General features: G+C 38.0%; 2 long non-coding RNA genes across 2 annotated transcripts; both read right to left on the minus strand.

Moving 5' to 3' along the window:
• Positions 1–433: 433 nt before the first annotated feature.
• On the minus strand, positions 434–6,506 carry LOC119730892. The gene is made up of 3 exons (XR_005271405.1): positions 6,472–6,506; positions 5,630–5,784; positions 434–494 (listed from the first exon to the last, which is right to left on the minus strand). It is a non-coding gene; the product is annotated as an uncharacterized LOC119730892 (long non-coding RNA).
• A 79-nt stretch (positions 6,507–6,585) lies between these two features.
• Positions 6,586–23,813, minus strand: LOC119730894. Its single transcript, XR_005271406.1, has 4 exons — positions 23,652–23,813; positions 14,610–14,706; positions 14,099–14,228; positions 6,586–6,733 (listed from the first exon to the last, which is right to left on the minus strand). It is a non-coding gene; the product is annotated as an uncharacterized LOC119730894 (long non-coding RNA).
• Between the last annotated feature and the right edge of the window lie 1,366 nt (positions 23,814–25,179).

Raw genomic sequence — 25,179 nt, forward strand, 5'->3', positions numbered from 1 at the left:
AGCACCAGCAAGGTAGTGATCGATGTACTTGATGCAGTCCTTCTCCTGGGCTGAATAGTGCTTCTCAAGGGAGTTATGGTCTGAGTCTGTTCCATCCCTGTGAAGCACCAGCAAGGTAGTGATGTACTTGATGCAGTCCTTCTCCTGGGCCGTATAGTGCTTCTCAAGGGAGCTCTGGTCTGAGTCTGTTCCATCCCTGTGAAGCACCAGCAAGGTTGTGATCGATGTACTTGATGCAGTCCTTCTCCTGGGCTGAATAGTGCTCTTCAAGGGAGCTCTGGTCTGAGTCTGTTCCATCCCTGTGAAGCACCAGCAAGGTAGTGATGTACTTGATGCGGTCCTTCTCCTGGGCCGTACAGTGCTTCTCAAGAGAGCTCTGGTCTGAGTCTGTTCTAGCCGTGAGAAGCAGTCCTTCTCCTGGGCCTTATAGTGCTTCTATGGTGCTTCTCAAGAGAGCTCTCTGATGTGAAGTGAGCTGGTAGATCTGCCATCACCTGGTCAAGAAATTTAGATATTGTCAATTTGGGAAAAAATGTTTGATACTGTAACAAAACAGGGGTATGTGACTAATATCAAGTCTAGCCTCAGAAGCATCACGTCAGCCCGCGCGTTAAAGTGCGTGATACTGTGGGGCAACCAATCAGCATGCGCGTCCTGCATGTACACTAGGCTGATGGGCATGTCTGGCTATGAATTATGCAGGCGTGTACTGCGTGATTGAGTGCATGATAGCGCACGGCGACCAATCAGCAGCGTGCGTCCGGCATGGTCTGGGGCGATTGCCTCGTGGCCTGGCGTGGGATCGGGACTGCTGTGAGAGACTTCAATGAGTAAACTACTGGGAGAGACCGCGTTGTGAAACAAGCAATTATTGAGCAATCTCGTGAGCGTTTACTGAGTTACCCTGGTTGGACTGGAGCGGGAGAAAGCCCCAGCGCGCCTGGTGTGATCGGTCAGTAAAGCTGGACTTCGTTGTTTACATCCCCCTGTGCATTTTAAGGTCTTATAGGATAAGATTTGGGGTGGATTGTTGTTAAGAAGTCGGATATTTCAGATATATACACATGTATACATGTACATGTAGGTCCTGAGTTAAGATAGTAGTGGGACTCGGAGTAAATCTGAAGGTTGGGGGAACAGTTAGGCTTAGTTCAGACTAAAGGATTGTCTTCCGTTGTTTGTGCCATTTGGCGTAGCTGCGGTATAGCTGCCCTGTGAGTCCGTTGGCTTGTTTTCCCATTGAGGAAATAGTGTAGCTAAGATTGTTTAGAAGGTCTGTCTGCCGTTGATCTTCATTGGCGTGGCTGCGGTTGATGCAGACTTGGACAACTGAGAGCTCGCTTTTCCTGCTGGGGAACCCGCTTAATGTGACTTTGTGGAGGGAATTGCATGCCGTTGTCCTGTGCAACTTTGGCGTAGATACGGTTGATTGCGACCCCGTAAAGTCTGTGAACCCTGAGTTTCCCGAAGGTTTACTGGGTTAACGTCAGGGGACTATTATTATCATCGGGTGGGTTATAACGTTACTACACTACCCCGTGTGTGTAATTCGCTGGTCAAGCAAGTAGCAAGGACTGTGTTGTAGTGTACATGTATACATCTACTCTGTTATTGTAGACCTCATTAGAGTCATTTTGTGCAAAGTGAAAGAACACTAGCCCGTTATTTAAGTCAGTGGTGCAGACGACCACTTTATAAATTACATGTAGGAACCCCTAGAAGTATAGGTGAGGTATACCCAAGTGAGGTTTACCTTACGTGAATAACCCCGCTCAGCTGTGAATTATAATTGTGCAAGTTAATCATAAGGGAGTGCAGTTGACCCCTGTTGAACCAGATGTTTATAATTGTATAAGCTAAAGGGTGCAGTTGACCCAAGAGCTGTACGAAGGTTATAATTGTATAAGCTAATGACAAGGGGTGCAGTTGACCCCTCAGCTAAGAGCAAGGCTTACTAGTGCTTATTCTAACAACGAGGTTTACTAGTGTTCATTATCACAGCAAGGTTTACTAGTGCTTATTCTAACAGCGAGGTTTACTAGTGTTCATTATCACAGCAAGGTTTACTAGTGCTTATTCTAACAACGAGGTTTACTAGTGTTCATTATCACAGCGAGGTTTACTAGTGCTTATTCTAACAGCGAGGTTTTCTAGTGTTCATTATCACAGCAGATTTACTAGTGCTTATTCTAACAACGAGGTTTACTAGTGTTCATTATCACAGCGAGGTTTACTAGTGCTTATTCTAACAGCGAGGTTTACTAGTGTTCATTATCACAGCAAGGTTTACTAGTGCTTATTCTAACAACGAGGTTTACTAGTGTTCATTATCACAGCGAGGTTTACTAGTGCTTATTCTAACAGCGAGGTTTACTAGTGTTCATTATCACAGCAAGGTTTACTAGTGCTTATTCTAACAGCGTGGTTTACTAGTGTTCATTATCACAGCAAGGTTAACTAGTGATTGTTTTAAGAATGAGGTTTATCAGTGTTAATTCGAACACCGTCCGAGGTTTACCTGGATTCATCAGAACTGTGAGGTTTATCATTGCATAAATTATTGAATGGTGACGCATTGACATTATAATTGAAGTGTGCTAAAGGAATAAACTAACTGATTAACGTCTTGGAATAACTGGTTACTGTGAAGCTTATGTAGTCCCGCTCTCTGTTGGATAGATCTGAGTAAGTTATTCCCCTCTTCTGTCAATAAAGTCAAGTACTTAATGGCAGATCGATGGTACATTTCCGCCAAACGAACAGCCCCTAGGCTTAGTCCGCCGTTCTTTAACTATATCCCCCCTTGCGTCAGGGTAATTGCTCATCCTTGCGCGAGGTTAATAAATATTTTTGTGGGTTAAGGCCAGGTCCAATTCCATCCTTCAATCAGGTCAGACTGTCGGGTCACCTAGTTATTCCCGCCACAAAGGGTGTAGGCCTATAGCTCGTTTCGCCACAATACTGATTGAGACATTTACTTGTATTCATTATTAGCTATCCTGCAAATTCGAGTGGAACAAGGTTAAAACAAAATAGGTTAACCAGTTTGCATCGGATAACGTGTATACAAACAAAGATTTTGCGGTATTCGTAGCGGATGACAGATGAACAAGCAATGATAGCTGAGTCCTATGCATACAGATGTCAAATTGGTTCACAGAACTCTTGGAGTTTTTAAGAATAAATTATTGTTTCACTGAAGAAGAAGTGTCTTTGCTCCCTTATTAGTCCCATCCTTGTACATGTAGATAGGATAGGATGCCTGGTTATACAGGTATCACAAGTCCTAAGTTCCCCCAACATTATTCTTAATTAATGAAATAGAAATGCATGATTTCAACAATATAACAAATGCAAATAACAGAGGACACTCTTCTGCCGATCTTGTGAGAAAATGATAGAAATCCAATCACGCATACCAACACGAAGCTCATTTGAATGAAAAAAGTGCCAATAAAAAAAGTCTCAGTACATAGCATTGCTCCAATGTACCGTACTGGTTTGAGTGATCCTGCAAGGCAGGGTAGACTTTCATTAATTAATAACTTTACCTTACAAAAGTTTCCTTGTTTAAAAGGATGTTTGACTAAACAAGACACAATCTTGGTAATCTAACAGATAATGACAGACCTTTTAATGCAAAGGTGACAAAGAAAATGCTGTGTAATCCTATTTCTTTTAGATTAGATACGAAAGGGATTAACATTCTACCTTTTAAAGCATGATCAAACCAGTACATTGGAGCAATGCTATTTACTGCAACTTTTTTTATTGGCACTTTTTTCATTCAAATGAGCTTCCGTGTTGGTATGCGTTATTGGATTTCTATCATTTTCTCACAAGATGGGCAGGAGAGTGTCCTCTGTCATTTGCATTTGGGATATTGTTGAAATCGTGCTTTTCTATTTCATTAATTAAGAATAATGTTGGGGGGAACTTAGGACTTGTGATACCTGTATATCTTTGATACAAACAATCCGGGAAATATAAATTTATAGTGACTTGGCAATCATTACATCTTGCAAGGTGACAGAAGAATGTCCTGAATAGCGCCCTCTACTCCACCTCACCCGGCCACAGCATTACATGACAAAAACAATGAAACAAGCCCATTGGTTTTACTTTAAACATGCCTTAGACCTTACTCCATATTTTTTATACAATTTCCTTAAAACATATGTAGTGACTATCAAAGGTTATTAATATCACTCAATCTGAAAATATAAAGAAAACAAAAATCCCCCACTTGCATTATTGTCCATTTAGCCATAAAAAATTGTTGTGCGTCAATTTTGATCCGTTGAGTCAATTTCTTTTTTTCTTTAAAGTTTTCTGTAGCCACAACAGTGCCCTTTAGTGCTGCACCGCCTCAAATATTTAGCACTAAGGAGCACAAGGGCAACAACGCAAATGATAGGGCACCAAGTCAAATGATGTAACACCATATGAGAACTCAAACAAACAAAGCAGTAGGCCTACCACTTTGCTATTTTTTTCCCAAGCTTGGATGGTACAGACAAAGAATATTTTTTTTAATGCATCACTACATCAATTCAAGAACTTTGGTCTGACCAGAGACCCATTATTATTTTTTTGTTGGCCAAACGGCCTGTGCGCAATTCTGTCTCATGTTGGATGAATGCCTAGTACATGTAGAGTCCCCAATTTTCGGACTAGGCATGAACCAAGGACTCCTCAATTCATACTCCTAGAACTATGAGGCGCCACGTAGTGGAGCCTCATAGGCAGATTACCCCGCTAAACTGTTTGCTATACAAAACACCAACTTAGTACAAAAACGTCCATCCCAAGCAAGCATTTTCCCACAGAACCGCTGCACAGTTTGCCCCTAAACTCCGTACAATACCTCATGACACACTCACGTTATGTGCACTAAACAAACATCGGTGGATTCTGTCGGTTTTCCGGCAAAAATGATGAAAAATATGCCCTTTCCGCACTGAGCCAACCTGACACTTGAAACGTGCACGCGCGCAGAATGATCGCAGTCGATTTTCGGTTCGATCCCTCAGAGCGCGTCGCAGGGGGTATGGTAGGAGCGGAACGATAATATGCGCATGCGTACAAGTTCAAGTACGTACCCCCCACGGCGCTCTCCGAGTGATCGCGATTGAACTGAAAATGACTGCGATCATTCTGCGCGCGTGCACGTTTCAAGTGTCAGGTTGGCTCAGTGCGGAAAGGGCATATTTTTCATCATTTTTGCCGAAAAACCGACAGAATCCACCGATGTTTGTTTGGTGCACATAACGTGAGTAGGCCTATGTCATGAGGTATTGTACGGAGTTTAGGGGCAAACTGTGCAGCGGTTCTGTGGGAAAATGCTTGGTTGGGATGGACGTTTTTGTGCTTAGTTGGTGTTTTGTATAGCAAACAGTTTAGTGGGGTAATCTGCCTATGAGCCTCATCATAGTTCTAGGAGTACTCAATTCATACTAGGATAACTGAGATTACAACTTGAAATTAAAAGGAATCAAACCAAAGAAGCAGTAGGATCTGAACCAAAAACGTTTCAATTCATTCAAGGGTAACTAAGGCTACACCTTGGAACAAAAGAGGAATCGAACCAAGGTCAAACCCATGTACAGGACTCAAACTTGCTACTTACTTTAATCATCAATGATCTAAGTCAGCACAACTCCGTCAATGAGTGGAGGTTGATCCATGTCTCAATGGTGTGCTCGATTGATTGCCTCGTCCACTGCTTCGTTACCACCCAAATAACTCCCCAACCAAGAGAACTGGTTGGTTGATTTTTATCAGCTGTTGAGCAAAAAATAACAGTAATCAGTAATCATAGGAAAATGAGACATTTTCTGTCTTTGTGCAGTTCTCTCTTGAAGGCATTACTAGTGTTCAAAAATTACCAACATTCAAAAAGGTGTCATTACATTGAGAGAAGTCTGCTTTAGGTTGACAACATTTTTTAGCCATAAAAAAAAAATTGATTCGAATTTGATCAAAACAAAACAGGGGCCCTACACTATACATGATCGCCAAAATGATGATACTGAGTGATACTAACAACATAAATCTGGGACTGCATGCACTGAGAATTAACATTCCCAATTGTGTTAGGAAAATAACTTACAGCATTTTTTTCTTGACTCTCATTCGTGTCCAAAGACCTTATACACACACACACACACGTGTGTAAATGCCGGCAATCGTGGACGCCCCATTGTCCCTAATCCTCTTTCCTTTGTTTGTACTCTAACTTTTTAGCGACAGCTCTCATTGGTTTTGTACACGATTTGAGATCGTGGACGTTCGGTCAATCGTGGACGTATTGTTTGCGCCCCAATTCTTTTGTCCTACGTCCACGATTGCCGGTGTTTACACACGCACCCACACACCCACACAATCATGACAATCGCAGAAGTGTCGTCAGCTCAGGATGCAACATTTTTTCCAGTAAGGCAAACACTGACATCAAGGGAATTTGTCTACCTTGGGAAAGTTGGTTGACTTCCCCCCTGCACCGCTGTCATGACATCCGAAATGATGCGATCGGCGATGACATTGGCTATGGCTCATCCATGGAGGAATTCCTCCATGGGCTCATCCAACAACAACATCGATGATCAAGCCCACGTCATGCACGTGAAGGTTTGCTAGCTACACATGCCAGAAGTAAACGCGAGTTCATCCAAAGACTCCTCAATATTCCAAAGGAACGGAGAGACAGAGGTTGTACACCATGTCTGCAGTCCTATGAATATTAGAAATATGATAATGAAATAAGAGCATGAAACTGGAGTGGGAGGGTCTCAACCAAAGACCCATAATCACAAACGCAGAAAGGTAATTAAACAAACTACATGTACACACCAAGCAAGACAGCTGCGTGTTTGGCAATTAAACTGTGTTTGGCGCCCTCAATATTGAGGGCGCCAAACACGTTTCATTGACTGCACCAAACCATTGTGTACACAGTCTGAGATCAATGGCACAAACCACCAAAGACATAAACGCAAATAAAGCAAGCTGTGTAGAAAACATGTACCTGTGTTTCCCCAAGAGTGGATCCAGAACACAATTTTTTGGGCTGGGCGAAAAAAAAATTGGTCCCACAAAAAGTGATTCCAAAAATTACGGCGTTTGGAATATACAACATTTGCAAACACCAAGTTTTTACGAAATACCTCACTAGGATCTTGGTTAATGACAGTCTAAAGCATCCTGTAAAATTATGGCACTTGGTGTGAAGTCATTTTCAAGAAAATTGTATTTTTGTATAAATTTCCAACGGTGGTCGGCCGACCACCGTTGAAGTTTTGTGTTCGAAAATGCTGAAAAAGCCAAGAAAACAAAAACGTTCAAGTAGTCTTGGTGTTTCCAACGGTGGTCGGCCGACCACCGTTGGAAAACCTAACTATTTTTCAACTACTGCTCCAAATTTACCATTTTGTTCAGTCAAAATTTTATTTGCTATTGGTTACATGTTCATGAACGGGTGCAGCCCAGCTAGACTGGTTCCCTGACCTAACAATTTTCCGGCATCTATAAATTGATCCATTTCATCTTTAGTGGAGTCAGGGAACCAGACTACTTGAACGTTTTTGTTTTCTTGGCTTTTTCAAAACTTCAAACATGTCTGTGTAACAATATTTGATCTATTATACTAACCCCTCAAATAGTTCATTTTTAAAAAAATAACAGCAAAAGCCAATGATGTACATTCCCTTTAAGGCCCCCGAAAAACTTTTGGATTCTAGATGCTCTTTGGTGCGATCTGAGGGAATTTCTGACCACTTTAGCCAACGCCAACGTTTTAGGAGGAAAAGATGGTGGTGTACTCAGTGCCTGCCTGCCTTAATTGCGACGTCACATAAAAACAAAAACAAAAATGTTTTCATTTTGAAAAAAAAAACACACTGTCGCGACATATAAAAAACCGCATGCACAGGGCGCGCCGCCATTTTGAATTTCGATGGCTTCAGACCTTTCAATCGGCCCCATAGAGTGATATTTACACGTGATAATTGTGTCACATATCGTGTTAAATAATGTATTTCTAAGAGTTAGTGTCTGGATCCGTGTGTGTTGTCCACTTAAAATCGCATGGTGTTTTACGCCATTTGAGCACACTACGTTGCTTTGTTTAAATAAATGTTATTGTTTGACGATTTTTCTTCAAATTAAAGAGAGTTATGTCATATTATCATATTGAACAAACACACTAAATTTCTTGAGTTATTGTCCGGAAAGTGTGTTGTTTATGTTCTGGGAAAGTTGACTTCAATTCACCTGGTATTTTAAGCGCTATTACAATCTACATTGCTTTGTCTACATTATTTTTTTTATTGTTTGACGATTCTTCTTTAAATTCAACAGAAATCGGTCACATACAATGTTTAGAAAGTGTATGAAATGTCAATTTAATGCAACAAATATTTTTTGAGTTATTGTCTGGAAACCGAGTGTGTGGTTTTATTCTGGGAAAGTTGACTTAAAAGTGCCTGGTATTTTACGCATTTAATACACTAAATTGCTTTGTTTACATTAGTTTTGTTTGTTTGACAATTCTTGTTTAAATTAGACAGAGAGGGGTCACTTATCATCTTTAATGAGCGTATGGAATTTCACTTTCATTCAACAAATATTTCTTGAGTTATTGTTTGGAAACCAATTGTGTTGTTTTTGTTATAGTAAAGTTGACTTAAAATCGCCTAGTATTTTACGCTCTTAATACACAACATTGATTTGTTTATTATTTTTCTTTTTATTGTTTGAGGATTCATCTACAAATTAACAGACTTGTTTTATATATCACGTTTTATCAACATAAAAAAACCTGCAATTCAATGCAAAAAGTAATTGTTTGAGTTATTGCCTGGAAGCCAAGTGTGTTGTTTTCATTACAGTATAGTTGTTTTCAAATCGGCTGGTATTTTACACGTTTTACAATCCAACATTTCTTTCATAGGCGTCGCGAGGGGGGGGGGGGGGGCAAGGGGGGCACTTGCTCCCACCCCCTGGAAAAGCAAAAAAGAAAAAAGAAAAAAAAAAAAGTGAAAAAGAGGCACGAAGACAAAGTGGTGTAAATTTAATGAGTTGGGGGGGGGGCAAAATGTCCCTGTCCCCCTCTAAAACTGACAAATCGAGATTGTGTTGAGAAATACAAACATTGTTTGGCAAAAAAGATTGTTTTGCCCCCCTCTAGAAAAAATCCTGGCGACGCCCATGATTTCTTTGTTTATATTATTTAAAGTGTTGGATGATATTCCTTCAAATTCAACAGAATGAGGTCAAATATCATGTTTAACAAGCGAATGATATGTCAATTTGATGCGACGAATGTTTCTTGATTTATTGTCTGGAAACTAAGTGTGTTGTTGTTGTTATAGTAAAGTTTACCAACAATCACCTGGTATTTTGCGCGCGCACTACACTAAATTGTGTTGTTTATTATTTTTTCATTTATAACGATTCGTCTACAAATTCAACAAACTTGTATCAAATATCACGTTTAATTGTAATTAACGAAATTGTAATTAAGTGCAAAAGGTATTTCTTGAGGTTTTGTCTGCAAATCAAGTATGTTGTTCTGCAATAGTAAAGTTGACTTAAATTCGCCTAGTATTTTACGCGCTTTACAATCTACACTGCTTTATTCATAACTGTTTGACTATTCTTCTTCATGTCCGTAAATTTCGCCGTAATTTTACGGACTTTGCGTAATTGCAGATATTAATTATGCTTATTAGCATGATTACAATCAACCACATCGGCCCAAACACCTACACATTATAGTAATCCAAGTGTACCGTGTACACATGTCCAAACTCATGTTAATGGTCTGTTTATTTTACGAAACGAAAAAACTTTTCCGGAAATTTTGCTGCCAGCAAAAAAAGCGTTCCGTATTCCTGCAGTAAAATTTATTTAGTATATATTTACTTGCTTTTACAGTAAGACGTCGGTGGCAACTTAAGACGTCGGAGTGCGGTGAGCAGTGTTTGTGCAGCACCCTCTTTTGTAAGAAATTGTTGCATGACGATAACATACGGAGTGTTCTTCGTACTGCAATTCCCTTAAATTGTATTACATTATTCTTCTTACATTAAGTTTCTAGAGTTTCGTGTCAAATACCATGACAAAATAATACAGGAAATGTCATTGCAATACAATGTTTTTATCTCGAGTTCCCAATTTCACAATAACTGTGTTGACATGACGAGAAAATACAGAGTGTCCTTCATACTGCAATTTCCTTTTGAGCCCCCCCCCCCCCAAGAGGTTGTCATTTTTGTTGTTAGTCCCACGATTGGCTGTTGTCAAAATAGGCCGGCCCTAACAAATTTGTAAACCAAATTATTTTGTCGGAACGCGGTGAGCAGTGTTTGTGTAGCGCGCCCTCTTTTGTTCGAAATTCTTGCATGAGGATAAAATACGAAGTGTCCTTCATACTGCAATTTCCTTTACTTATATTACATTCCACCTTCGGAGGTTCGTGTCAATTTTCTAGATTTTCGTGTCAAATACCATTGCAAAACATTACATGAAATTTCAATGCAATACAATGTGTTCATCTTGAGTTCCCTTTTTGCACAATAACTGTGTTTACATCTCGAATGGCCAGACGTCGGAGCGTGGTGAGCAGTATTTGTGTAGCGCGCCCGCTCTTTGAAAAGAAATAATTGTTATTAAATCTTTTTAAAATACTCAGAACTCTTTAGTCCCACGATTTTGGCCTTGGAGATTATTAATGTGGTCTGTTTTCGAGTAGTTTAATAGGGGTGTAAGTGGCGCCACTAACGTCAAAATAGGCCGCCCCTAAAAAAAAACACCATTTTTTTATGCGGCCAAAAAATTTGGGCAAAATTTTTGAAAACAAAAACAAACAAAACTGTATTTTGTAAATAGACATATTTTGAGCCCCCCCCCCGCCCTAAAACCAAATCCTGGGTGCGTCACTGGTTAATATTATTTTAACTATTTGACGATTATTCTTGAAATTCAACAGTAAGGGGTCGTATATCATGTTTAATAAGTGGATTCAATGTCATTTTAAGGTACGGGATAAATCTTGAGTTATTGTCTGGAAATCAAGTTGGTTGTTAATGTTACAGAAAAGTTGACTTCAAATCGCCTGGTAGTTTACGCGCTTAGCAATCCTACATTGCTCTGTTTGATATTATTTTAACTGTTGATCGATTCCTCTTCAAATTCAACAGAAAGGAGTCACATATCATGTTTATTAAGCGTGTGATATGTCAATTTAATGCGACGAATACTTCTTGATTCATTGTCTGGAAATAGTAAAGTTTACCGAAAATCGACTGGTATTTTTACCCGCTTATTTCACCACATTGCTTTGTTTATAATGGTTTTTTTTATGACAATTTGTCTACAATTTCAACAGAATTGTATTAGATATCACGTTTTATCAATATACGAAATTGCAATTCATTGCAAAATGTATTTCTTGAGTTTTTGTCTGGAAACCAAGTACATGTATGTTGTTTTGTTATAGTAAAGTTCACTTGAATTCGCTTGGTATTTTACGTGCTTTATAATCTGCATTCCAGAATCGCCTGGTATTTTACGCGCTTAATACAGTACATTGCAATGTTTTATTATTTAACTATTCGACGATTCTTCTTCAAAATGTTCAAATTCAACAGAAAGGGGTCACAAATCATGTTTAATAAGCGTGTGAAATATCAATTTAATGTAACGGATATATCTTGAGTTATTGTCTGTAAATCAAGGTTGTTGTTTATGTTACAGTAAAGTTGACTTAACTACTGGGAATGGGATCAGCCGTCAATTTCTTTTGTAATAAGCCACAATGAATCCTCAAACCCACTAAGCAACTTAAATTGACAAGAACCGTGGAAAAATTCAAACCCCCCAAAAATTGATTGCAAATTTAAGTCACATTGAATTGAAAAACGTAAAACACTATTTATAGAGACAATAATCCCCCACCCAAATAAATTGTATTGATATGAAAACTTGACAATAATTAGTCATGATGTACTGACACACACAAAAACCCCGACGGAAACCTGGGAAGAAACAATAAAAGACAATAAAACAATTGTTTGGACGCTCCGTACGTAGCTTTTGCTACCGTCGATTTCTTCCAAAAGAGGGCGTCCTACACAAACACTGGTCAGCACCTTTAAGATTTTTGTATAATGCAGATGACAATCTGCGAACAATAAAACATGTTTTTTAAGACATAATGACTGCAGAACACATCGCATTTAATGAAAATTGCGTCCTATTATTGTCCATTATATTTTACACAAGTTTGAAAATTGATGAAAGCCATTGCGGAATAAATTTAATATGATTTATAAAAATCATGAAAAATTCATAACGAAAGTCACTTTTTATTGAACAAAAATAAATCACTCTTTCTAGAGACAATTATTGCAAAATAGCTCATCGCTTTTTTGACACAGAAAGTAAGAAACTTGACAGGAAAAGAAGAAGAATAAAATAATGTAATGTCATTTAATGACAATTTAGTGTTTTAATCGCAAAAAACAATTAATTGGGAATTAAAGTTACTTTATAATAATTGAATGAAAGTAACATGCTACCTATGGATACAATTACTCCAGAATAGTAGATATTTGAACATATCAGTCGATAATTAGTCGTCACGTAATGACATAAAAAATACCTGGACGGAAACCTCGTCGGAAAAAAATACACGACAATAAAGCAAAAAGTGTCGACGCTATACAGGGTGTTTCAATCAAAAGGAAACCCAACTTTGAAGAACAAGTATGGACAGACTAAATGTTTACTGGCTGTGAAACCGCTTTCATATAAAAGCGTAATCTCTATGCTTTTCAATGATACCTTGTTTACATTTCCAGGGCCTTGCATCACTGAGCATCATTATCTTCAAAACTGGATGCAAAATTGCAGTTGGTTCACTTTCATGTCAAACACAATAGGCATGGTGTGCATGGGAATAAGTATTCAAGAAGATAACACGGGTGCATCAAAAGAAATAAAAAAACAAGTCGGGTTGGTTTCAAAACTGGATTTTGTTTGTCATTAATTCTCGTTTTGACCAAGCCACGTTCAAAACAATCTGCCATTTTCCCGAGAATTGACATTCAAGCCATTTCAAAGACATTTCCGTAACAATGGGCACACCGTACCCAGTGGTGTTTTTTTTTATGAAAGTGAACCAAGTGCATTTTTGCATTCAGTTTTCAAGACAATGATGCTCAGTGATGCATGACTCAGAAAACCTAAACACGGTATCATTGAAAAGCATAGAGATTACGCTTTCAGATGATACCAGTTTTATAGCCAGTAAACATATCGTAAGTCCATACTCATTCTTTGAAATTGGGTTTCCTTTTTTGGAAACACCCTGTATACGTACACCATGATTGCTTCCTTCAATTTCTTGCAAAAAACGAAGACGTCCGTCAATGTGTGTCACGATGTACCCATTTGACAAAAATACCACACTCTCTGTGGAGATAATATTGCAGAATAACGCATCCCATATGATTAAAATTGCGTCGCATTACTGGCCGTGATATGTGACGCAACATGATTGAAAATTATATGATTGAAGAAAGCAGTATTTTTATCGTGAAAAAAACTTTGTTAATTGGAATTACTTTTGAAGGAAATTTTGTTGAATATTTAGTCGCAATGTAAAGATTTGAAGAAAAAAAATCGACTGAAATCTCGAACAAAAAATATCCACTCTTTGTTAATGGTTCCGATACCTAAAGGAAAGCGCGTTGAATTGAATTGAAATTTCGCATAATAATTATTCATGATGTATAACAAAACAGTTTTGAAGAAAAAAAATGACAGGAACCTTAAAAAAAAAAAAATGCCACAATAAAAACTACAACGTGTAAGCAAACTCCGTTTTTTGCTGTCATCTATTTCTTCCAACAGAGGGTGCACTACTAAGTGTAAAAAGGTCCCACTTTAGATCCATAATAATTATGTTGTTTTCCTATGGATTCAAACTAAAATTGTAGATGATGTACACGAGGAATTAACTTTTTGAGCGATTTTCTTCAGTTTTGTATATACGAGAAGGTAACATTTAAACGCCATCCAAAATAATACTCACTTTCAGAATTTGCTACAGTTGACTTGGCGTCCCCAAATGTCCATGCAGCGCTGGACACCAAGCTGAAGCCCATGCTGGCTTAAAGCTTCTGAAGGAATGCAGAATCACCACTGGTGTCGTTGCAAATGATCTAGGACAATCCAGGAGGTGTGCAAAATAGTGTATTAATTGCGAAAAGTCCGATTCAAAGGAAAGTCACTTTTAATTGCAGAAAATGAATGAAGAAAACACATTCCAATATTTGATCATGATATTATAACATAAAAAGATTGTAACAAATTTACAGATACCGTGGTAAACCAAAAACATTGCGACAATAAAAACTAGACTATGTTCCCACCATCAATGTAATCGTCAATGCCGACCCTGACATGCCCATTTATGATCATAACAATTGAGCTCGAAATAGAAGAAAAACAATTCTCAGTCATAATCACAAAATGTGAACTGTTATTTTATGTCCCCGAGTTATGACAAACGAAAGAGTCCAAAATTACAAGAAGGAACTTACGGTCTGTACAACAGGTTCGCCCTTTAGCAAAGGAAGTCTTAGTCAACACGACGAGGGTGACACTGCAATAGCTGTGAACTGAAGGCACGTGGCGTTTCTGTTGTTGTTGTCAAGCAGATGACAGGTTCGGTAATGAGTGTATTTGTATAGATTCTAAACACAAAGCCCCCACTAGAGCATTACAATGCAAATTCCTACCATTCACTGACCATGCCTGTAACTAACCTTCGACGTTTTGAAGTCTGAAAAGGATTTATTTTCTCGACTGTAATACCCTTAAAGCGTTGAGAAATTTGGTTTGTTTGGTTAGAGTGCCAAAAATAATATCTTGGGTAATTAATTCTGTACTGTTCCATTAATTTTTTTGGCGAAACTGCTTTAACTTTATAAACACTTCCCAACGGGTAATATTTTGGTTGAAATGCAGTACTTTGTTAGGATTTTGTTAGGACAGTCACTCTTCAAGCCCAATCTTCCCTGATCATTTATTTAGTCTCCCCAACAGACCTGTAAAAGTAACTACATTCGACTAAAAAGAAAGTCCCCACCTTAGAATTCTTCTTTGTTTAACCCTAAAGGGGCCGGGGCGGAATCCGCCGCCTCGACTGTTTCTGCGATAGCCTTGAATTTCTTTCCGCCAAACGAACTGTTATGACTTTTTAGCCCCGAGCCTTGCGCATCTTTTGATACCAAAAACATAAAACTCGGACCACGGGTTGCCGTCCGGCGCTACTCGCCTTAAAAACTGAATTTCCCCATATTCGTCGTGTACACAGAGCAAAATTACCATTTGTGCATATGAATAATTAATTACCCATCAATCCAAAAACCCTTTGACCAATAGTTATGAAATTTCTTGGGTATGTTTATGATAAGTTGTTTTACAATTTTTCGTCGTTCGAAGGTCGAGTTTTTAGGGCGGGGGGGGGGGGGGGAGGAATCCACCAAACCCCCGGCTGAGAGGTGGTCAAACTAACCCGACCCTTTAGGGTTAAAGGAAATTATACAACCTTTGCTTTTGCTACAATTTTCAAGAATAAATGAATTCGGAGGATCATATTGTTACGGATGCTGCACAACTGAACAAAAAGAACAACCTCGTTTCCGATGAACTACTCAAGAAATACAAAATGGATTAAATTGAAATTTGGTGCAATTAGTTTTCACGATGTGTAGCATATGTAGTTTGAATGGCGTGAGAAACCGTGGAGCTATAAATATAATATGATCGTAACAATCTAATGTTTTAAACGTTAAAAATTCATGTTGACTTCCATTAGGATTGTACTTGTCGCAAATAAAACCCTATATTGTTACGGTCATAATATCTTGATTATTTTGACGTTTTTTAATGACATTAAATCTTTTGATGTCAAACATCATGACAAGTGAGTGTGCGAAAATTCAGTTTAATGTAACGTGTATATCTTGAGTTGTTGGCCCCAAATCGAGTTTGGTGGTGGAGATCAAGACCACTATAATAGAGGGCGCGCCACATAAATAGTGGTCTCAACAACGCATCAACACAGTGGAGCTATAAATATAATATGATCGTAACAATCCAGTGTTTTAAACGTTACAAATCCATGTTGACATCCATTAGGATTGTACTTGTCGCAAATAAAACCCTGTATTGTTACGATCATAATATCTTGATTATTTGACGTTTTTTTTATGAAATTAAATCTTTTGATGTCAAACATTATGTAAAATGAGTGTGCGAAAATTCAGTTTAATTTAACGTGTATATCTTGAGTTGTTGGCCCCAAACTCGAGTTTGGTGGTGGAGATCGAGACCATTATAATAGAGGGCGCGCCACATAAATAGTGGTCTCAACAAAGCATCAACACAGATGCTGCACAACTGAACAAAAAGAACAACCTCGTTTCCGATGAACTACTCAAGAAATACAAAATGGATTAAATTAACATTTGGTGCAATTAGTTTTCACGATGTGTAGCATAAGTAGTTTGAATGGCGTGAGAAACCGTGGAGCTATAAATATAGTAATGATCGCAACAGTCTAGTGTTTTAAACGTTAAAAATCCATGTTGACTTCCATTAGGATTGTACTTGTCGCAAATAAAACCCTGTATTGTTACGATCATAATATCTTGATTATTTGACGTTTTTTTTATGAAATTAAATCTTTTGATGTCAAACATTATGTAAAATGAGTGTGCGAAAATTCAGTTTAATGTAACGTGTATTTCTTGAATTGTTGGCCCCCAATCAAGTTTGGTGGTGGAGATCGAGACCACTATAATGAGAGGGCGCGCCACATAAATAGAGGTCTCAACAACGCATCAACACAGATGCTGCACAACTGAAAAACAAAGAACAACCTCGTTTCCGATGAACTACTCAAGAAATACAAAATGGATTAAATTGAAATTTGGTGCAATTAGTTTTCACGATGTGTAGCATAAGTAGTTTGAATGGCGTGAGAAACCGTGGAGCTATAAATATAATATGATCGTAACAATCTAGTGTTTTAAACGTAAAAAATCCATGTTGACTTCTATTAGGATTGTACTTGTTGCAAATAAAACCCTGTATTACACTCAGACACGAATACATGTACAATCAAAACATCATTAACCAATATATTGGATTTGCCGCAGCCTGAAATTAAATCTTTTGATGTCAAACATCATGACAAATGAGTGTGCGAAAATTTAGTTTAATGCAAAGTGTATTTCAAGCGTTGTTGGCCCCAAATCGAGTTTGATGGTGGAGATCGAGTCCACTATATTAGAGGGCGCGCCACATAAATAGTGGTCTCAACAACGCATCAACACAGATGCTGCACAACTGAACAAAAAGAACAACCTCGTTTCCGATGAACTACTCAAGAAATACAAAATGGATTAAATTGAAATTTGGTGAAATTAGTTTTCACGATGTGTAGCATAAGTAGTTTGAATGGCGTGAGAAACCGTGGTGCTATAAATATAATATGATCGTAACAATCTAGTGTTTGAAACGTTAAAAATCCATGTTGACTTCCATTAGGATTGTACTTGTCGCAAATAAAACCCTGTATTGTTACGGTCATCATTTCTTGATTATTTGACGTTTTTTTTAATGAAATTAAATCTTTTGATGTCAAACATCATGACAAATGAGGGTGCAAAAATTCAGTTTAATGTAACGTGTATTTCTTGAATTATTTGCCCCCAATCTAGTTTAGTGGTGGAGATTGAGACCACTATAATGAGAGGGCGCGCCACATAAATAGTGGTCTCAACAACGCATCAACACAGATGCTGCACAACTGAACAAAAAGAACAACCTCGTTTCCGATGAACTACTAGCTCAAGAAATACAATATGGATTAAATTGAAATTTGGTGCAATTAGTTTTCACGATGTGTAGCATGAGTAGTTTGAATGGCGTGAGAAACCGGGGAGCTATAAATATAATATGATCGTAACAATCAAGTGTTTTAAACGTTTAAAATCCATGTTGACTTGCATTAGGATTGTACTTGTCGCAAATAAAACCCAACAGTGTTACGGTCATAATATCTTGACTATTTGACGTTTTTTTAATGAAATTAAATCTTTTGATGTCAAACATCATGCAAAATGAGTGTGCGAAAATCCAGTTTAATGTAATGTGTATTTCTTGAATTGTTGGCCCCAACTCGAGTTCGGTTGTGGAGATCGAGACCACTATAATAGAGGGCGCGCCACATAAATAGTGGTCTCAACAACGCATCAACACAGATGCTGCACAACTGAACAAAAAGAACAACCTCGTTTCCGATGAACTACTCAAGAAATACAAAATGGATTAAATTGAAATTTGGTGCAATTAGTTTTCACGATGTGAAGCATGAGTAGTTTGAATGGTGTGAGAAACCGTGGGGCTATAAATATAATATGATCGTAACAATCAAGTGTTTTAAACGTTTAAAATCCATGTTGACTTGCATTAGGATTGTACTTGTCGCAAATAAAACCCAGCAGTGTTACGGTCATAATATCTTGATTATTGGACGATTTTTTTATGAAATTAAATCTTGTGATGTCAAACATCATGAAAAATGAGTGTGCGAAAATTCAGTTTAATGTAATGTGTATTTCTTGAATTGTTGGCCCCAACTCGAGATTGGTTGTGGAGATCGAGACCACTATAATAGAGGGCGCGCCACATAAATAGTGGTCTCAACAACGCATCAACACAAATGCTGCACAACTGAACAAAAAGAACAACCTCGTTTCCGATGAACTACTCAAGAAATACAAAATGGATTAAACTGAAATTTGGTGCAATTAGTTTTCACGATGTGTAGCATAAGTTGTTTGAATGGCGTGAGAAACCGTGGAGCTATAAATATAATATGATCGTAACAATCTAGTGTTTGAAACGTTAAAAATCCATGTTGACTTCCATTAGGATTGTACTTGTCGCAAAGAAAACTCAGCAGTGTTACGGTCATAATATCTTGATTATTGGACGTTTTTTTATGAAATTAAATCTTTTGATGTCAAACATCATGACAAATGAGTGTGCGAAAATTCAGTTTAATGTAACGTGTATTTCTTGAATTGTTGGCCCCAACTCGAGTTTGGTTGTGGAGATCGAGACCACTATAATAGAGGGCGAGCCACATAAATAGTGGTCTCAACAACGCATCAACACAGATGCTGCACAACTGAACAAAAAGCACAACCTCGTTTCCGATGAACTACTCAAGAAAAACAAAATGGATTCAATTGAAATTTGGTGCAATTAGTTTTCACGATGTGTAGCATAAGTAGTTTGAATGGCGTGAGAAACCGTGGTGCTATAAATATAATATGATCGTAACAATCTAGTGTTTGAAACGTTAAAAATCCATGTTGACTTCCATTAGGATTGTACTTGTCGCAAATAAAACCCTGTATTGTTACGGTCATCATTTCTTGATTATTTGACGTTTTTTTTAATGAAATTAAATCTTTTGATGTCAAACATCATGACAAATGAGGGTGCAAAAATTCAGTTTAATGTAACGTGTATTTCTTGAATTATTTGCCCCCAATCTAGTTTAGTGGTGGAGATTGAGACCACTATAATGAGAGGGCGCGCCACATAAATAGTGGTCTCAACAACGCATCAACACAGATGCTGCACAACTGAACAAAAAGAACAACCTCGTTTCCGATGAACTACTAGCTCAAGAAATACAATATGGATTAAATTGAAATTTGGTGCAATTAGTTTTCACGATGTGTAGCATGAGTAGTTTGAATGGCGTGAGAAACCGGGGAGCTATAAATATAATATGATCGTAACAATCAAGTGTTTTAAACGTTTAAAATCCATGTTGACTTGCATTAGGATTGTACTTGTCGCAAATATAACCCAACAGTGTTACGGTCATAATATCTTGATTATTTGACGTTTTTTTAATGAAATTAAATCTTTTGATGTCAAACATCATGCAAAATGAGTGTGCGAAAATCCAGTTTAATGTAATGTGTATTTCTTGAATTGTTGGCCCCAACTTGAGTTTGGTTGTGGAGATCGAGACCACTATAATAGAGGGCGCGCCACATAAATAGTGGTCTCAACAACGCATCAACACAGATGCTGCACAACTGAACAAAAAGAACAACCTCGTTTCCGATGAACTACTCAAGAAATACAAAATGGATTAAATTGAAATTTGGTGCAATTAGTTTTCACAATGTGTAGCATGAGTAGTTTGAATGGCGTGAGAAACCGTGGAGCTATAAATATAATATGATCGTAACAATCAAGTGTTTTAAACGTTTAAAATCCATGTTGACTTGCATTAGGATTGTACTTGTCGCAAATAAAACCCAGCAGTGTTACGGTCAAAATATCTTGATTATTGGACGATTTTTTTATGAAATTAAATCTTGTGATGTCAAACATCATGAAAAATGAGTGTGCGAAAATTCAGTTTAATGTTATGTGTATTTCTTGAATTGTTGGCCCCAACTCGAGTTTAGTTGTGGAGATCGAGACCACTATAATAGAGGGCGCGCCACATAAATAGTGGTCTCAACAACGCATCAACACAAATGCTGCACAACTGAACAAAAAGAACAACCTCGTTTCCGATGAACTACTCAAGAAATACAAAATGGATTAAAATGAAATTTGGTGCAATTAGTTTTCACGATGTGTAGCATAAGTTGTTTGAATGGCGTGAGAAACCGTGGAGCTATAAATATAATATGATCGTAACAATCAAGTGTTTTAAACGTTTAAAATCCATGTTGACTTGCATTAGGATTGTACTTGTCGCAAATAAAACCCAGCAGTGTTACGGTCATAATATCTTGATTATTGGACGATTTTTTTATGAAATTAAATCTTGTGATGTCAAACATCATGAAAAATGAGTGTGCGAAAATTCAGTTTAATGTAATGTGTATTTCTTGAATTGTTGGCCCCAACTCGAGTTTGGTTGTGGAGATCGAGACCACTATAATAGAGGGCGCGCCACATAAATAGTGGTCTCAACAACGCATCAACACAAATGCTACACAACTGAACAAAAAGAACAACCTCGTTTCCGATGAACTACTCAAGAAATACAAAATGGATTAAACTGAAATTTGGTGCAATTAGTTTTCACGATGTGTAGCATAAGTAGTTTGAATGGCGTGAGAAACCGTGGAGCTATAAATATAATATGATCGTAACAATCTAGTGTTTTAAACGTTAAAAATCCATGTTGACTTGCATTAGGATTGTACTTGTCGCAAAGAAAACTCAGCAGTGTTACGGTCATAATATCTTGATTATTGGACTTTTTTTATGAAATTAAATCTTTTGATGTCAAACATCATGAAAAATGAGTGTGCGAAAATTCAGTTTAATGTAACGTGTATTTCTTGAATTGTTGGCCCCAACTCGAGTTTGGTTGTGGAGATCGAGACCACTATAATAGAGGGCGCGCCACATAAATAGTGGTCTCAACAACGCATCAACACAGATGCTGCACAACTGAACAAAAAGCACAACCTCGTTTCCGATGAACTACTCAAGAAAAACAAAATGGATTCAATTGAAATTTGGTGCAATTAGTTTTCACGATGTGTAGCATAAGTAGTTTGAATGGCGTGAGAAACCGTGGAGCTATGAATATAATATGATCGTAACAATCTAGTGTTTTAAACGTTAAAAATCCATGTTGACTTGCATTAGGATTGTACTTGTCGCAAATAAAACCCAACAGTGTTACGGTCATAATATCTTGATTATTGGACTTTTTTTATGAAATTAAATCTTTTGATGTCAAACATCATGAAAAATGAGTGTGCGAAAATTCAGTTTAATATAACGTGTATTTCTTGAATTGTTGGCCCCAACTCGAGTTTGGTTGTGGAGATCGAGACCACTATAATAGAGGGCGCGCCACATAAATAGTGGTCTCAACAACGCATCAACACAGATGCTTCACAACTGAACAAAAAGAACAACCTCGTTTCCGATGAACTACTCAAGAAATACAAAATGGATTAAACTGAAATTTGGTGCAATTAGTTTTCACGATGCGTAGCATAAGTTGTTTGAATGGCGTGAGAAACCGTGGAGCTATGAATATAATATGATCGTAACAATCTAGTGTTTTAAACGTTAAAAATCCATGTTGACTTGCATTATGATTGTACTTGTCGCAAATAAAACCCAGCATTGTTACGGTCATAATATCTTGATTATTGGACGTTTTTTTTATGAAATTAAATGTTTTGATGTGAAACATCATGCAAAATGAGTGTGCGAAAATTCAGTTTAATGTAATGTGTATTTCTTGAATTGTTGGCCCCAACTCGAGTTTGGTTGTGGAGATCGAGACCACTATAATAGAGGGCGCGCCACATAAATAGTGGTCTCAACAACGCATCAACACAGATGCTGCACAACTGAACAAAATGAACAACCTCGTTTCCGATGAACCACTCAAGAAATACAAAATGGATTAAATTGAAATTTGGTGCAATTAGTTTTCACGATGTATTATATTACATTCATTTTTCGGCAGTTCCTGTCAAGATTCTAGAGTTTGGTGTCAAATACCATGGCAAAATATTACAGGAAATGTCATTGCAATACAATGTGTATATCTTGAGTTCCCAATTTCACAATAACTGTGTTGACATGACGAGAAAATACGGAGTGTCCCTACGGGTGCAACAGTGTATTAAAATTCCCATAGACACTAGTGCTAAATGCCCATACTTCTAAACTCTTTTAAAAATACTCAGAACTCTCACATGTATTTAAGCTGCACACAGAAATGGTGATCGAAATGTCATCTCAGTTTTCTTTTCTTTTCAATTTTTGGTGGGTTGACCCGTTACTGTCTTTTCGTGAAATTCTTACCCAAAGAAGACGACCCCTATTTTTCCCAAAGCGGAAAAAAGTAGCCATCTTGAAAAACGATCCTTCTACATCATGAAAAAAATAGCGCCACTTTCGAGCTCCATTGCATCCAAAGTGCTCAGAATTGGAAGTCCCAAGTCTGGGCCAGTGGTTCATTGCCATATCTTTTTTAATTCCCCAATTTTACGGCCCTCAGAACTCTCTAATATAGAATATTTTGAGGGTATAACTGCTTTTCATGAGCTCGGCGGATGGGTTTAGGCCTATTAACAGGTGTGCACCCTGACACGTCACCACTGGTGTTGCAAATGATCTAGGACAATCCAGGAGGTGTATGTGCAAAAAAGTGTATTGATTAAAATTCCGATTCGAATGAAAGTCACTTTTAATGGGAGACAATGAATGAAGAAAACACATTCCAATATTGGATCATAATATCATAACATAAAAAGATTGTAATATATTTAAGGAAACCGTGGCAAACAAAAAACATTGCGAGAATAAAAACTAGTCTATGTTACCACCATCAAATGTAATCGTCAATGCCGACCCTGACATGCCCAATTAAGGTCATAACCATTGAGCTCGAAATAGAAGAAAAATAATTCCGTCATAATCACAAAATGTTAACTTTTTGTCACCGAGTTAATGACAAACAAAAGAGTCCCAAAGTGCAAGAGGGAACTTACGGTCTTTACAACAGGTTCGCCCTTTAGCACAGGAAGTCGTAGTCAACATGACGAGAGTAGCGCTGCAATAGCTGTGAACTGAAGGCACCCGGCGCCGCTGTTGCTGTTTTCAAGCGGATGACTGGTTCGAAAATTGGAGCGTATTTATATGGATCCTAACACAAAGCACCCACGAAAGCATCACAATACAAATTCCTACCATTCACTGATCATGGCTATAATAACTGACCTGAGACGTTTTGAAGTCTGGAAATGATTATTTTCTGGACTGTGACTTCCTTAAAGCGTTGAGAATTTTGGCTTGTTTGGGTAGAGTGCCAAAAATAATATCTAGCGTAATGAATTATGTGTTGTTCCATTAATTATTTTGGCGGGAGGGGATGAAACTGCTTTAGCTTCTTAAAAACTTCCCAACGGGCAACACTTTGGTTGAAATACAGTACTTTGTTAAGATTTTGTTGCGAGGACAGTCACTCTTCCAAGCCCAATCTTCCCTGATAATTTGTTTTCTCTCCATCAGAACTGTAAATGTAACTAGAAAGTCCCCGCCTTTCAATCCTTTTTTAACTCAAAAACTACTGAGCACCTCTCGCTCAACTAACGACTAATCAGTACAGACATTCCTGATCATTCCAGCCATACTTTCTTATGCCCAAAAGAGTGATGATGTGTACGAATTCATGCAATTTCTGACAAATGATACCGAAAACAGTTGCACTTTTGTATACGTGCAAGTTGTGGTTGACACTAAACTCACACGTATACAAAAGTGCACGTTTTTTCTCGGTACCATATTTTGTCATCAATTGCATTTGGTACACTATTTTGGCCAAACAAAGATAATGGCTGGATGATACTCTGCTTGTGTAATGTTTACGCAAATGCTCATTATTGTGCTTGGAAATGGAAAGTACACGTTTGGTGGTTTTGTGAAGGAGTTATGAGGAAAATGTTTGTCAGTAGATGAAGAATACTTAGTCTGTTTTAAATGCAACAATTGATGCTATTGTGACGAAAGATGACAAGCTAGTGTACTTTTGAAACTGTTGTTCAATAAATGGTAGAATATAGCGCAGTATTAACAAGACGGATATTGTCGAGTTATAGCCTAAGAAGGGTAAGAAAGGATAGGGACTTGTTGATCAAAGTGGGAGTTGAAATTGAAATAGGTAATGAATATTAACAATGTCACCGAGCATGCGCAGTTGTAGAATAAAAGCTAGTGTCTATTGAAAAAAAATGGCAAACAGTGATTTGAGAACAGGTAAAAAAGGGGCATATAAATATGAACTTGACATGGGGTGGGTGGGTGGGGCGAACGAGAAGGGGGAATTAAGCAGTCCAGGGAAGCAGTCCAGGGAAGCAGTCCAGGGAAGCAGTCCAGGGAAGCAGTCCAGGGAAGCAGTCCAGGGAAGCAGTCCAGGGAAGCAGTCCAGGGAAGCAGTCCAGGGAAGCAGTCCAGGGAAGCAGTCCAGGGAAGCAGTCCAGGGAAGCAGTCCAGGGAAGCAGTCCAGGGAAGCAGTCCAGG

This window comes from Patiria miniata, unplaced genomic scaffold, assembly GCF_015706575.1.
Source record: "Patiria miniata isolate m_02_andy unplaced genomic scaffold, ASM1570657v1 HiC_scaffold_22, whole genome shotgun sequence".
Lineage (NCBI taxonomy): Eukaryota > Metazoa > Echinodermata > Asteroidea > Valvatida > Asterinidae > Patiria > Patiria miniata.